This window comes from Dermacentor albipictus, chromosome 1 (genome assembly GCF_038994185.2).
Source record: "Dermacentor albipictus isolate Rhodes 1998 colony chromosome 1, USDA_Dalb.pri_finalv2, whole genome shotgun sequence".
NCBI lineage: Eukaryota > Metazoa > Arthropoda > Arachnida > Ixodida > Ixodidae > Dermacentor > Dermacentor albipictus.
In genome coordinates this window covers 260,432,312-260,447,159 of record NC_091821.1, presented here as the reverse complement: position 1 = coordinate 260,447,159, position 14,848 = coordinate 260,432,312, and the positions used below count along the sequence as shown (strand labels likewise).

The 14,848-nt window shown below is 47.5% G+C and overlaps 1 protein-coding gene across 8 annotated transcripts in view; it reads left to right on the top strand.

The window, feature by feature from the left end:
* Positions 1-14,848, top strand: part of LOC135902899 (neuropeptide F receptor-like) — a 424,407-nt gene that overhangs the window by 165,535 nt on the left and 244,024 nt on the right. The window lies entirely within an intron of this gene.

The window sequence follows — 14,848 nt, the reverse complement described above, 5'->3', positions numbered from 1 at the left end:
AAGAAAGTGTGCCATGGAAAAAAGATGCAAAGCGAATCCCATTAGACAAGGATAACAGCAAAGAGGAACGGAGCACCGCACTATTCATCTCAAAGGCATCCTTTTAAATCTCCGCCGCGGCGGGGTTTGCATTCTGGAAAAACCGAACTGGGCAAAAAATACACGAGCGGGCGGCGCCTTTGTGCACGGGGGTTTCGCGTCACGTTCAGCGATCCCCGGGAACGGTCTAAAATTAATCAGGCGCCCGCAAGTGCGCCGGCTCCTGTCGAGCGCGACAGTCACCGTTGGGGCATAATACGCGGCGTGTTATTACCTCTATCAAGACTTCGCCGGCGAAGCCCGTTTAATCGAGGTAATAATCTAGCCTCGGCTCGCATTATGAAAGCCATTATGTGGTTTCCAAACGAACCAGCGCGTCGCAACGGAGGCAAACGCGGCTAGCCAGGTAAACAGAGGCCGACCGACCGCCTCTTTAATGCATATATGAGTACGCGTGGGACAGCATGCTGCAGGGACGCTGGGACACGGAAACTTCGCTGTGGCTAACTCGCTGCTTTTCGTCCTAGGCACGGGTAAAACTATAGGGGGGAGGGGGGGTGTCATGTGTCGACCCTCGCGCAGCTCGTGGAAAGTGTGTTGCTGTAGCTAAGAGCGTGATGCATGTGTGAAGCTACGTGGCCCACCAACATAACTCGGAATACAACGCCAGGCTGCTTTCGTATGCGTCGGCGCACAAGTAGATAGATCATGCAGTATTTACGAGAGATTTTCAGTCTGCAGTCTCCACGGTTTCTCATTATTTCTCGGTGAATATACAGTGGTCTCTGATCTCTGCTGCACCAAATTTGTTTACGTCCCACTTCTTATTCCTGGTGGGGTCGTATGGAGTGTTGTCTTCTAAGCTTGATAGAAAACATAACCCCCACATGGGCACGCGATCATCAAAAGGGGAATGCGTTATTACGTGCGCCTGTGGTGAGGCTCGCGTGCAAATTGTCATGCCGTGCTCTTATTGCTTTGTAAAGCACCGATCGCTCAAAGTGCATCTAAAATTCAATATGCTAATTCGATGGTTTGTTTGTTTGTTTGTTTGGCTGGCGGGCTGGCTGGCTGCACATGTCTTGTTCCGAAGCAGGAATTAACGTTGCGCGCCGCGAATGAGCAACCACAGTAATAACTGTCTTCGAACCCTGTACCGAGTACTTGAACGAAATAGAAGAGGTTTTGCACAGGAAGGAAGAGGAGACTAAATCACCAGATTTTTTTTAACAGATGGATATCATCGGCAAGAAAAAAAAAAGTGAAATGTTGATCTACCCGACATTAAAGCTGTTGTAGGCATGAAATCCTTTCATAATGCCTCACCGTTTACGTGCACTTGCGTCCTAGTCCATGTTTGCTTTTCCATGACCTCTACTGTTCGGTTTGCGGGGAGACGTTGGGCGCAGGATCGCGGTTAAAAAAAAGAAAAAAGAAAGACCCACGCCGTCCGACGCGGTTGGCGTTTAGCCGGTTGTTCTGCGTTGTAGTCGTGATGATGCCGTACGCGCAAGGTATTTCCAATTGAGTCCCTACCCGCAAAGTTATTGCTCCCTTTTTCGCGGCACTGATTGTTTTTCGTGCTGCTGTTGTCAAGACATCATATTCCTCTTTCCTGATCGGCCCCCTTCGCCATCACCGGTGGCCATCTAAAGGCAGAAATTCTACAGGTTGGCTGTATGTAAGTGCTGTGACTTGTTGCTAATGCCCGTTGCATGCGCAAATGCGGGGCGCAGATTTCGGTGGGTGGGCCGCGACCGAAGCGGCCGCATTCCTATGGGGAAGGAAGGCAAGAACGCTTGTGTTCTTAAATTTAGCTGTGGGGTAACGAAAGCCACGGTGATAGAAGTTATTCCAGAGTTTTCTAGTAAGGCGTTCTTTATAAAAGCGAATGTCAGCAGGTATCAGAGGTAAAGGCCTGTTAATTATCCTTGTTTTCAGGGGGTTTCACAGGATCTTCGCACTGAGGATGAACTAATCATGCACGCATTCAAGACATAGTGCAGAGCTCGGTCCACCCGTGTATCACCCACATCTTGGGTCTGTGTCCGGGGGCAGTAGTTTAAAAGGATCGGTTTAAATTTCTGCTATTTCCACCTTCCGTCATTATATAGGACGCCGGCGCGTTATCGTTCTGGCTGGTATCGGACTGCAAGAGATGGCGAAAAGGGAGAATGAGTACGATTCCCACAAAATACAGGTCCCAGGTTCAGTGACCACTCACGCTGAAAAGCGCAGTTTTCCTTCATTTCGGCGTCCGAATGCCTTGTGTTGGATTGCTGTTGGATCCCATTGGCCTTCCGGAAGCGATAGAGCAGGTCTAATGCTTACTATATAATCATGAAACATGTTCGTAATTTGGTGTCGTTTGTGTCGTAGCACGCTTGAGAATAGGAAATTGAGAAATTGAGGCGCACGAAGACGCAAGGCGTGTGCAGAAAACCAATTTTGTTAAGCAACCGCTGTTTCTGTTTCTTTCCCTGAAACGGTAAGTTTGCCTTCAAAGGGTCATGCCATGAAATTTGAAGGACAGTGAAGTTTTAAAGCACCACTATCGGTCTAAGTGCGGATAAGGACACAAACTAATATTATTAAATCTGTAGAACTTCCGAAGAAAGAAAAAACATATCCGAGGACACCTAAGCATTTCCTATGATTTGTGAATGTGAAAGCATATTATTGTCCAACTGAACGCCACTGAGCGGTCCGTCGAGTTTTGCGCTGCGAATAATGCTTGAGTTTTGCGATTAAATTGCTACGGATTCTTTTTTAAGCATGAAATGCTTTTAGCTCCCGTTGTCGGCGACCTTCAAGAAACCTTGAGCCAAAATCCTGGGCCGTTATCTGGGCACTCAAGACGAGAATGGAACGAGGGCATCATTGCGAGAACAAAACAAGATAATCCGGGCAACCAGTCAAAACTTAAGAAAATGCGGCCTTTGGCCCCCAAACCTTTGTACAGGACCGCATCACACACTCTATAGTTACTGCCCAAACAAGTTACAAAAAGTATTGCTTCCGATTTATTCATAACGTTTGCTAATGATCCCTATATTGCAAAAAACAACGTCTTCCAGTGCCTTCCAGTGAAAAACCAGCACGTTTTTTGGCTCTTGATCGCCCTCGGTACGCTGGCGCTTGCGGGGACTCCCTGGGAGACCAGTGAGCACGCTGCATAAGAGCTGGGTCACACTGGAAGAGACGCTGATTCCACTGCCATGACGCTGGGGCGCACTTCTGTGCTGTATACAGGCGCTGGTTCGCACTGGAAACTGCGCTGGTTGTGTTTGTGCCGCGCTGGTTCCAGTGTAGGACGAGCGCTTCTGAATGTTAAATGCTTTATACAATTTCATCGCTTGATACTGGTCTCTTATCTTAAATAATGCTATATCGTGGGGTCCTAAAATTCTATATCGTGTCGCAGCTTGGAGTAAAGGTGCGTGAGCTGCCCTGTTTATTCATGCCCATTTCACACTGAAGATCATTTTTTTTTGCATTTTCCCTTTTGACTAGGCGGATAGCTAAATTCTTGAACGGAACCACGCAAACGCAGAGGACGTCGCGTTTTTTACAAGTTCGCACGTAACATATGACTGGCAGTTGTCGCCGTTGTCGTCATGTGGAGTGGACATAAAATCCAGAAGTCGTTCAGACGCGCTCGAACGGACCCCGAGTTCGAAATCTACCGCTGATTGATATTATCGGACCAATAACAAAGCTGAGGTGATTCGTGCGCTTCCACTTTCCCTATTGTACTAAAGAAAGTTCTGAGCCTCAAATCCACACATTTTAGCTTTCGCCAGCTACCCGCGCCCATATCGGTCTCCACCGAAGCTTAGGCCTAGCGTATCCGCTGAGGCCCTCTGCACGATATCGGCGCGTCTAGGCTCCGGAGTCAAGAAGTCTAACAAGGATAAATCACCCTATATTTCAGCTTTCGCATCGGTGTTCTTAAATAAACCATTTTTTCATGTCTACAGTGCCAGCACAAGAAGCGATGAGCGATGAGAGTCTATGTGACGCGTCATAAACACAGGTGTATGTGCTGTCGCCGAAGGCGCCCAGCACTAGCCTGCGCTTCTCTGACGAAGATATATGACTAGGCAGATGTGTTGACTGAAATGCATCGCTGAACCAAGAAAACGTTGCATATCTTTCGCGTGAATAACAAGAAACGGCTATCGAAATCGGCAGTAACAGCCCACACAGCGTCCCGGGTCAGCGGATCATTTAGGACTTTTTTCGAAGTTAAAATACCAAGCGCAAGTGAAAATCGATGTTGTGGAACATCCGAGCATGCTAGTGAATACGGACAGCAATTTTTTTTTAATGGTACAGGCGTGAGCTTTAGTAGCTGGGTGATAGCACACTACCATGTCTATGCGAGACCTATATCTGTGAAACTAAAACTGCTTCTTGATTTTGACATGGCAGATTATCCGTCCACGTTTGTCTGCGGGCGTGGCGTAGCGGTAAAGTACCAGGCTTTGGAGTCTGTAGGTCCGACGATCGAATTCTGGTCGGAGCAGTTCTTCTCTTTTTTTTTATTGCACTAAACTGTTGCTTTCTATATTCAAAAAATATATACGTTGTCCAAGCACCGCGTGTTTATCGCGCTAGAGATGTTTTTCGCACCAGTAGCCAGCGTCTCCCATTAAGCCGCGCCTGCCCAGCGCCCCAGCATCCAGCGCGCGGCACTGGGCCCATAATCTGGCGCTGTACTGGGTACTGGGTTTTGCAATAGGGATATATAACTCAAGCTGTAACTTCTAGTACGCTGAAGTTTTATTCGTCATTTCCAATGGGGCGACGTTCAAAAGGTAGATACAGGGCACTATACGAAGAGGCACGATACGATTATCAGCTTTTGGCGCTGAGTTGCCGCTGAGTTGCCCGTGCTCTTTTCAACGCCAGTGGTCCGCGACTTCTGCGGCGCGTCCGGCGCGCCACGGTAGCTGTTTGGCCGAGACTAGAGTTGCAATGAGGGTCTGTCTGTGTCAGGAAACTATTGCGTCCATATGGACCAGTGCACAGTATGGCGTGATGCGGTGTGCTGGGGTGCGCCATTGCGAACATGCACTACACCCATTTTAAGATTGTGGCTATAGTATCATTTCCAACCAATCTGCTTTGCCGGTTGCCATTTCATGAATACATCTACTCTCCGTAACGGGGGAGCCAGCACTTTTTTTTACAATTTTACGTTAGCATTTTGGGGGTGGACCAGAATCATTTGGACAATATTGGTGTGAAATCAAGTGTATTTATTTTCAAGCAGTGCGTTCACTAATGCCTATGGGGAAAGTCAAGCTGACGATGGGTCTTCTTCGGTGGCCACGATGTCTTCATCGTTGGACGGGTAGAGCTCCGGTGTGTAGTCTTGGCGTCGCAACGGCCTCGGTTGGGCTGGTAGCGGCGTGTTGACCCGCCGTGGTTGATCAGTGGCTATGGTGTTGGGCTGCTGAGCACGAGGTTGCGGGATCGAATCCCGGCCACGGCGGCCGCATTTCGATGGGGGCGAAATGCGAAAACACCCGTGTACTTAGATTTAGGTGCACGTTAAAGAACCCCAGGCGGTCGAAATTTTCGGAGCCCTCCACTACGGTGTGCCTCATAATCAGAAGGTGGTTTTGGCACGTAAAAACCCCATAATTTAATTTTAGTGGCGTGTTGGGGTCGATTGCAGCGAGCGTAGCTTTAGGATCCATAAAGTGTGTCGAGACGTACCTGCACGACGAAAGACCTTGGAAGCAGCAGCGACCAGCAAGGCCGGCAGGCGCGCATAGCAGCTGAGCCCAGTGGGGGTGAGAGAGACGCGGACCGCGCTCCGGCTTCTGTGATCGCTCTCCCCTCACGCCCTCTCCCCTGTTGTGCTCCGTCGAGGCACGCTCGTGACATCGCGTCGCAGCCAATGGGAATTTAGGTGCCATTTGGCTGCTACAGACGCTGGCCGTTTGATGCTTTCGCATCAAAAAATGCATTCACCTCTTACGCCTGGCAAAGGTACGCGTGAAAGGGCACATGGTGCAGTCTAGAGGAATGTGCATTATACACGACGACGTACCAACAACATAAAGCGCAAACATATTCACATTCCGTGCTGCGGGACATGGCTTCGATTAGACTTCCATGATTGCGAGTATTTGCTGAGAATAAGCAATGCTCATGTAAAAAAAAAAGAACGTGACATGTGACATATTTGTGACATTTTTCGAGGCAGACCGACCCTTTTCTAGCGCTTCACGTGCGACGCGTGCTGCGTCAAAATGGGGCATGGTTATGTGCGACATGTACGAGGGCGAATCAGAAAGTCCTTGCCCCTATTTTTTTAGTCAAACTGCGGCTGTAAACGTGAAGTCAACATATCCATTCCCAGCGGTGACCTTTCTTGTACCAGCCCGGCCTTATCTGCCGGTATTTCCACGGCACAGTGCTGCTGCCAGTTGTTGAAGATTGCTGTTGTCCTTCACACGTCCAGGGCGTACGAGCAACGAAGTGTGATTCGTTTTGTATGGAGCAAGGGACGAACGCCCATCAAAATCCACAGGGACATGCAGCCCACGTATGGGGAAAGGTGTCTCGCTTTGGGAAGTGTGAGGTGGCGGTGTTGTGAGTTATCCAAAAGACTGTGAAGACTTGCATGACAATGAGCTATCGGGGAGGCAGCGTGCTTCGCTGACTGACGACACAGGGGCATTCCAAATTTAGTGCTGCGATGGGACAAATGGGTCTGAACCGGTGTAGGGACTACGCGGAAAAATAGCGTAAGGTACGTAGAATAGTACGTATATTTGTAATTACCTGTAGGTACCTTATTTCGGTTAATAAAAAATAGGGGCAAATACTTTCTAATTCGCGCTCGTATGTCACAAATAGCGCCCTGATGTGGGCACGGGATTGTTCTGCTCAAACGGCGGCAACTGTGCCGTAGCTGCCAGGAGCATGAATTGCCCTTGAGCAAGTGGTGAAGTTGCTCATAATACCTGTGGCGCCGTCTACGAGTGGTCAGCGTTACGAGTGATGAAATATTACTAAAAAACATACTGATTTACATGCAAAAATGAAAAAAAGAACGAAATGGCGGATGACGCGATGTCAAAATTAAGCGCAAGTTTAAAAAGAAAACCCGATGCTGATACTGAACGTCGCGGAACTCATAAGAGTGTTTCCGTTAATTTTATTTGTACTGACACGGCGCAGCGAATACTGCTTGAATTCGACGAAGCGCACAGCAGATCCACAGGCTAGAGCAAAACATTTAGTTATCACGCTTTTAAGTTTCGATTAAGAAGTTCTCAACGGCCTAGTGACGCTATAGTAGATGATACTGTCTTGCATAAGAACCATTAAACGAGCCGGAAGTTAAACACCTATTTTTTGCCTTTAAATTATGGTGGCTTTATTCACATAAAAAGAGCTTCAGTAGAGAACGCGAGCAAACTTCTATTTGTATAACCATCCCGGGTCATGGTGGCTCAGTCTATGGCTGTGGCGTTCCGCTGCTCAGTACGAGGTCGCGGGATCGATTCCCGGCCGCTGCGGCGGCTGCATTCCAAGGAGCCGATAATCCAGAAACGCTCGTGCATCTTGCTTTGAACGCATCTTTAATAATAATAATAATAATAATAATAATAATAATAATAATAATAATAATAATAATAAAGACCATTAGTAATACAAACGGTGTCTGAACGCTTCGTAAACTTGGCACGGGTCCCTTTCCTGCGCCGCGCTTATAGAGGGGGAAGTCCCTCCCAGCACCTCCTCGCCTCAGCCAGCCTCTGGCGCTGACATATTTCGGGTGCGAGATGGCGAGAGGCACGCGATAATCGGGAGCGTCGCCTCCGAACGCCGTAGGGTCCTCGGCGGGAGAGCCCATCTCGGGTCCTGGGACGACGAGGAGGGCCAGGCTGCGGGTAATTAAGTCGTGGTTGATTGCCGGGTCGGGGCGACTGCGTAGACAGTCGGGCTACCGCTCTCCCGTCGGGCTCCTGATCGCAGAGGCGCGCTCTCGCGTGGCCAGATTCGCCGTGTATCTCTTTCATTTCTTTATTATTATTAGTTCCTGAGTGTGCACTCGACAGCTGCTAAGAGCACTTCAGGCAACTTTCGCAGTGTCCGTCGCAAGTAGTATAATGATCACATTTATCATGTGTGTTTTCTGAAAGAAGAGGTCGCCTCCTAATTCAGTTTCTACGTACTCTCAGAACAAAAGGCGTTGAACGCGTTGTTGCGCTTCTTGGAGACCAGTGGATTGAGCGACAGATTCGAGAAGTATCGCGCGCTGCGTCGCGCTCATGTACAGTTTCTTCTTCGGGTTTTTCTTCTTCGTTTTTGCTGTAGCGGTGAGCTTTTCAGTAGCGCTGAGCTTTTCTTCTTTACTGTTAAGCATACGTATTGGTTACCGTCACGAGGTGGCGCAGGCGGAAGAATGTAAGTAAGGTCACGGCGAATAAACACCATAACCTTGCTGCTTTCACTAATAGTTGGCGACATAAATGATTCATAGCCGGATAGCTTGATTGAGTTCGATAAGTTCGGCTTACAGATGATGATGAAGGGAAATTGTTGGCGTGAACGAATCGTCGGAAATCGGCGATGTGCGATCGGAGTCCCCGGAAATTCCAGTGGAAAATTGCCGATTTTTGGACCTCCTCCCGGAAAGATAGTTGCTGGTGAGCGATGGTTTACTCAAGGGCAGCCAGCATTGGACTTAGTGTGTCCAGTACTTGCAGTGTACTTCCGGCTGATGTTGTGTGCATGTTGTTCAGCGAGATCGATTAAGGATCGCAGTAGCGATACCACTTCCTGATCTGCACGTCATACCTCATCCGATGTAGCAGCTTGCTGTAGTGGATGGGGCACCTGCTGTTGCTCTTCTATAGGTCGTCTACTTGGGAAGCAATGGCTATTCATTTGAAGAGAGACGTTTCGCAGTTTTCTACCATCCAGCGTCAGCGTTTGCAGCGCTGGAACTGCTGGTGACGTCATTACTTCAATAGGTAACGCATTTTTCGAAGCAGTCGCACTCCTACGTGAGTACTGTCTACGGCGACGTCGTCTACGTCGCAGTTTCAGCAGCCTCTTTGTGGGTTGAATTGTCACTAACCATTTGTTTGAGCGCAGAAATGTTTTTCGTAATCTTCGAGCAGTCTCTGGAAGAAGCACTGTGAGCGCCTTGAGAGTAAGAGCACTTCAAAACAGTCGCACTACAGCTTTGTTCAGAGTGGGGCTTGGTGCATCGGGGACACATGGCAGAATTTGTGCAAACGCCCGTCACATGGCTGTTCCTCTGGCAGTTAAACATCGCAGCTGTTTTGGAACAAACTGTCGAACCGGGATATGGAAGTGGCCAACCTTCACCTAGGAAGGAAAGCAGTCACCCTTGAATGTTAATTTCACAGAACGTGTCTTACCAAGACGGCTGGCGTGTACATTAACACTGTTCTCACTCGCTGGTTTCGTAAGCACCGGAAAGTCTGCATCGGGGATCTGACTCCTGCAAAATGACTCCTACAATGGTGGTACCATACGCTGGGACGATGGATCGAACGCTTATATTGCCCAGCTGCGTCACACTCTGCAGAGGACTCAATGCACTCGGAATCATCACGTCGATGGCCAAGATTTCTTTTCGTGCATTTAACCTCACGTCGTTGATCTCGTTTGGAATAGTGTTCTCAAGAAACAAGGACAGTGCTTGCTTGCTGAGGACGTGCAGATTGTCATTCGAGTTCTGTGGCACAAACAGGATGGTATGAGGCCATCGTTGAGGCGCATTTTTTACCGTGAACTAACTTGACACCGAAGATGCACTGACGATCCTTCGCTTGGCTTTACGGTGCAAGACAGGTTCAAAACCATCTTGCGATGACTTGTCAGCTGATGCGGAGTACCGCTCAATGTCCTCGCTGTCGCTAGATGTATTTCCTCCCTTCCTCGAGGGGATTCCCGATGATGAACAGTAGCCGGACGGGGCCTCGGGAGGTTGCCCGCCCATTACCGCGGGATATGGGGCGGCAGACCCACAACAGCCGTGAAAAATCCAGAAAAGCAGAGAGACGGGCAGGTTGTGTTCCGCGGAAGAAGCACTTCGACCTACCATGACAAATGAGCCATCGTGCCGCAGTCGTTGGGCTAAAACACACACACGACCACAGAGCGCAATATGGTCGGGTGTGCCCTCGAGTCCGCTTGTTAGCTGGTGTAACATACTCGTCACACAAACATGAAAGTACACAGCAACAATAGCCCCGTCCTTCGGATTAGCCAAATCTTCGCTAGAAAATTTCCCTCGTCCTTTCACGTCTCTACCCAGTTCCGGTGAAGCCTTCAACTTTCGTTTCATTTCTTACGAAAATGTGGCAGCTGTGCATTCCTTCCACTCCCTCTCGTATTCACGCTGTCATTGCTCTCGCTTTCCTATAGGCGGTACTTCGCATCCACTGCGGGACAACTTGGATCGGCTGTCTCTGTTCTTCAGCTAATCATTACCGTGCCCCCCAATATCGGGCTTCCGTCTTGGCGCCACGCGTGCAGCTGTTGAGAACGTTACTGAAGCTTTGTCGAGAGAGATCACCCTTAGTCCTTGTCTCGAGTAGCCGCTTCTCTTCAGCTACCTCAGTTTCTTTCTCTTAATTCTTTTCTTTCTTTTTTCCTCTTGTGTCGTTCAATTGCGGCAGTTCAATACGAGATTGTGATAGCCCTGACTAGCGTCGCCTGACAGGTACATACTTACGCAACAACATCTATAAACAAAAATCTCAACATTGGTAGGTTTTCTCTGCCCGATAAACCAACGACACGCGCGTGTGTTTCCGGTTAGCGAGTTGCGCTTCGCAATGCAAAGCACCGTTTGCTCCTCAGTTGCTCGCCTATTCTCCGGCACCGCCCTTCAGCCCTAGACAGCATTTCAGACCTTGCCCCATCGCTTATATGTGTTAGAGGAAACAAGCTCTCCACCTACACGCTCTGTCTAGACATAAGCAAGCTTTCTACTCGGTCCCGCATAGGGCGATTATTTTTCGCTCTCGCAACCGCGGGAATTTTGGGTCGTCTGCTCCGTTTTGTGCACAATTTTCTGTCGGAGCGCCGGATGGAAGTGCGTGTCGGAGAAATTACAAGTGACTGTAGCACTGTGATGTGCGGCGTCCCACAGGGCAGCATTTTATCGCCGCTTCTGTTCAACACCGTACTCGCCGCGCTTCCAAGTCGCTTGCGTCGGGACAGTGGCTTCCCTGTGAGCATAGCTATCTATGCAGATGATACTGCTCTGTGGATAAGCGGCCCTTCGCGCATTGGTCCGAGGTATTGTGACAGCTTGCAAAGAGCTCTGAACGCGACTTCGGACTAGTTCGGTGAAGTTGGTTTGCAGATATCACCTTCTAAGTCTGCTGAAATAGCATATCGCCCAAAACAACCCGCTCGTCGAACAATGAGCCGACAGTAGCTTGATGAAACAACGATAAGCTGGGCACAACAACACTGTTATTTGGGTTTAATTGTGTATGATGGCATCTCTTGGCGTCTTGCCATTAAATTAAATATGTGGCCGCCTTGACTGCTAGAAGTGCTGGCTGCTACCAAACAACGGTTCTGCAGGTGTACCAGCCATCTGTACTCTCAGGCATGTTGCATGTGTTGCAAGTCCTGACAGTACCACCTAGTTTGACGGCCCCACTGGAACTAGATAATCGCGTTGCCCTTCGACTAATGATTGGAGTACTCACTGAAACGCATCAATTACCGCTGAGGCTGCAAGCAGACCAGATAGCTCTATATCATACTGAGCGCCTGGCCCGCGCATCGAATGGTTAATGGCTTTTTGGTCGTCAGATTCACCGCCCGCTTTCTGGAATGAGCAAAATGGGGGCATTATTTCTGAACAATGCTGACATCTCTGAACATGCTGGTTCAGTTACGCTTGCGGCTCCGTAAGATATTCCCAAACACGTATTCCCCCATTTATCTCACAATCCCTGACAAACACAAAAAGTCAGAGACGCCTGTTTCAGCAATATTCCAATTGGCTCAGTCGCACATGTTCGAAAGATTTCAAAATTATCTCCAAGTATGCACAGACGCATCTTTACACAGCGACAGCCAAGGCGCTTCTGCAACTTTTTTTACGCCCTTCGACGCAAGTACGACGTATATTTCATATACCCCATCCAGCCTCTTCAACAACTACAGAGCTAGCAGCGATTAATGTTGCACTGAAATACGAGCCAGAGATGTTCACCGCATCGAAGTTTGCCATCTTTACGGACTCCCGCGCTGCCCATAGTAGATTACAACGCAGTCAACATTGATCCAGTTGTGCGCAGCATTACTGACTCTACAAACCAAATTTCATCATGTGGGGTATCTCTCGTTGCTGAATGGATACGTTGACACGTACGAATCGCCGGAACTGAACACGCTGATCGCCTGGCTTCAACTTGCACTCATAACATCTGTGTTTGCCCCGATATCTTGTGTAAGCTTGATGACGATCGTCTGCTGATTCGTCGACGCCTACTCAAGCAGCATCCAGACTAGCGCATCGCAAATGGAACGTTCCCGCCCCGTGTTCATGGTCGAGGTCTGCCTCGTCACGCTAGAGCGCAACTAGCGGCGGTGACTTCAATATAAATATCTCGGAGAACACACGCGAAACGACCGCCTTCAAAAATATCCTTAGCTCTACTGGTTTCACTAATTTAATTACTACTGCGACACGCGTGACACTTACTACTGCATCAACTCTCGACTTAATAATTACGAACGTCGAAACCATTGTACTGCATGCGGGAACGTTGGCATCAGGTCTCAGTGACCACTGCCCCATATTTGCTGTATTTGATAGCATTATACGTGACAAAAAACGCGAACCTGAGCCTCTCGTTGTTCAGCACTTATCTGAAACAGCCTTGCAGTCGTTCAAACATGAAATAACTAAGTGCGATTGGTCACATGTTACGCGTACAAGAGACGTAAATGAAGCCTATTGCAAATTTCTTTAAACCTTTCTTCACGTGTACACTAAGCATTTTCCGTTTAAAACTCTTAAACAATCTAAAAAGATAAGGAAGCCATGGGTTACACGCGACCACCTAGTAATGATAAAAAATAAAAATAAACTGTATCATCTATTTCTGCGCACACGGTGCCCGTCACAGCTGAAAGAATTCAAGGCACTACGAAATAAGCTAAACAGTGAGCTAAAGCGTGCTAAAATTATTTATTATCATTCACTTTTCTCTGATATCAATAAGAAACGCCCAGAGGCTGTTTGGAGGGTGGTGAACTCTGTTTTGGGTCGCGGCAAGAAGCATATCACTCCAGATAGTATCACAGTCAATGGTCAGCATATTACTGGCACAAATCTAGCTGAACACTTCAATGCATACTTTGTGAATGCTGGCGTGCCTGATTACAAGAAGAGCCCTACTAACATGTCACATACGCAATTTTTGAACTACAACATTAGTGACAGCTTGTTTTTAGCTCCAACCGATGAATCTGAAATCTTCAGAACCTTCATAAACCTGAAAAACAGCAGAGCCTTAGATATAAATGACGTGCAGATAAAGCCAGTAAAATACGTCATTGCATGTATCTCTCCCGTTCTAAAGCATATATTTAACCTTGCACTAACTTCTGCTGCTTTCCCCGAAGAAATGAAGATAGCAAGGGTGTCTGTAATACACAAAGGAGGTGATCATCAGTCCATGAAAAACTACAGGCCAATATCCGTTCTGCCAGTTTTTTCCAAAGGCTTAGAAAAAATAATCTGTACGCGTATAACTGTTTTTTTCTCTAATAAACATATCTTATCAGATGCGCAATTTGGCTTTCGAAAGGGAAGGTCGACAGAAACAGCTCTACTAACAATGAAAGAAATTATAGTTTCCAACATAGATAACAGACTTTACACGTTAGGCCTTTTTATTGACTTTTCCAAGGCGTTCGATTCTCTCAGTCATGAGATTCTTGCGGACAAGTTGTTCGCATGTGGAATTCGTGGGAAACCTTTGGACTTGTTGAAATCTTATTTAAAAAACCGCCAGCAGAACGTATGTTTGCAGAGTTTCCAATCGTCTTTCCGTCCTATTTCAAGAGGTGTGCCACAAGGGAGCATTCTGGGTCCCCTCTTGTTCAATCTGTATATCAATGACCTCGTAAATATTGAAAAATCAGCAAAATTTATCATATATGCCGATGACAGTAGCATACTATTTTCTGGGCCAAACATAAATGATCTAGTCCTTCAATGTAATAACACACTTTCAAAGCTATCCACATGGTCGAGTCTTAACGAAATAAAGATTAATCCTCTAAAAACCAAAATTATTATATTTCGTGCAAGGAGTAAAGTAGTTACACGGTTAAGCCCTATTGTATATGAAGGTCTGAACATAGCTGTAGTAAACGAACACAAGATACTCGGCGTTACGTTTTCCGCTCACCTTAGTTGGAACTCGCATGTGGAAGAACTATGTAGGAAACTGTCATCAACTACTGGAGCATTATCACGATGTCAACGCTTACTCCCCTCAAAGGTAAAACTTCAAGTGTATTACGCACTGTTCGCATCCTATATTAACTACTGTAGCCTAGTCTGGGCTACCACAACTAAACGGAACTTAAATAAAATCTTGCTTTTACAAAAAAAGATTCTTCGCCATGTTGCAAACATTTCCTACCTGGCTTCAACTGAAACGGTGTTTCAGGAATATGGCATCATACGGGTACAGCACTTATACAAATTTCGGATTTTGCGATCCTTCTTCTTTTCAAACACTTATAAAGAATTCCTTGTAACTAT